Genomic DNA, 1,301 nt, shown 5'->3' with positions numbered 1-1,301 from the left:
TTGAATAGGGTGGTATTGTAAAATTCTTTTCCTTTCAGTTGGATCCGATGGAAGATTATTGAAATCAACTTCCCTAGGCATCGAGGGAAGATCATTGCGCAAGTTGTTTAAAGGTTCTCCACTATTATCGGACGTTGATGCATTTTTTTCAGAAATCTTTCCATCTTCTAGTAAAAACAAGGGGACAAATACATCATATATATATATATATATATATATATATATATATTAAATATTAGTATTTGTCCACTCTAGGCTCTACCTACTCATATTAATATTTAATAGTTTACACTTTACTAAGAGCTTAAAAAGCCCCAATGTAGCAATGTCTACCTACTCTTTATCTACTCTTTTGCTTTTCACTCATTTTGATGCTTTAAGTTGTAACAGTGAGCTTTTTGCACTTCTGTTTTTACTAAAAGCAGAAGCAGTAAACCATTGTCCATTAAACCATTACCAAACCAAAAGGCAAAGCAGAAATGAAGCAGAAGCAGAAGCAGAAAGCAGTAATGAAGCGTAAACAGAAGCAGTAATGAAGCAGACAAGCAGATCTGTGTGTGGACTGTGGACTGCTGCTTCATCACAACTTCACAACTCACAAGGTAACTAAATAACTAATGTAAAACATGAAGCACAGATCTGTGTGCGAAATGCATCTGTCACAGACAAGCAGAACTGCATAAGCATAAATGAAGACAAGCAGAAGCAGAACAGAAGCATAAATGAAGCATACCTACCGAAGGCAGAGTGGGCACCGATGAAACAAAAATCGCCGGCAACTGTTGGGAGCCCTTGGAAAAACCTAATGGGGGGAAGTGAAGCTAAGTAATGTAAAATCCTAAAATTTAACCTAGGTAAATTTTTTTTTGACTTTTTGACTGGGGTCCTTTGACCCCCCTTTTAACCATTGGATCTGCCCCTGCCCTTATCACATGTCATACCGCATGTCACAGGGACCCTGACGTGTATTATGACATACTAGTTGTGTACCCGTGCAATGCGGCGTGAGCTATGAATTTTAACGATTTTGAAGTTCCACTGGTTTTATAAGATAAGATTTAACGATGATATATGTTATGGTCTTTACATATTAATACAATTTGAATAAATAAGAGTTATGGTTACAATTACAGACTATCGATGAAAAAAATTGTATGACAGTTAAAATCCAACATATTTAAACGACTCCACAAATGTGTTCGATTTACACCAAAAGCAAAGAACCAAGAAACTTGAGTTTTAAGATAAACACTTAAAACCAATAAAGAAAACTACAAATTTAACAGATCATAAGCCATGAA

Source organism: Cynara cardunculus (assembly GCF_001531365.2).
Source record: "Cynara cardunculus var. scolymus isolate 2C chromosome LG 6, CcrdV1, whole genome shotgun sequence".
Classification (NCBI taxonomy): domain Eukaryota; kingdom Viridiplantae; phylum Streptophyta; class Magnoliopsida; order Asterales; family Asteraceae; genus Cynara; species Cynara cardunculus.
This window is presented reverse-complemented; position numbering follows the sequence as displayed.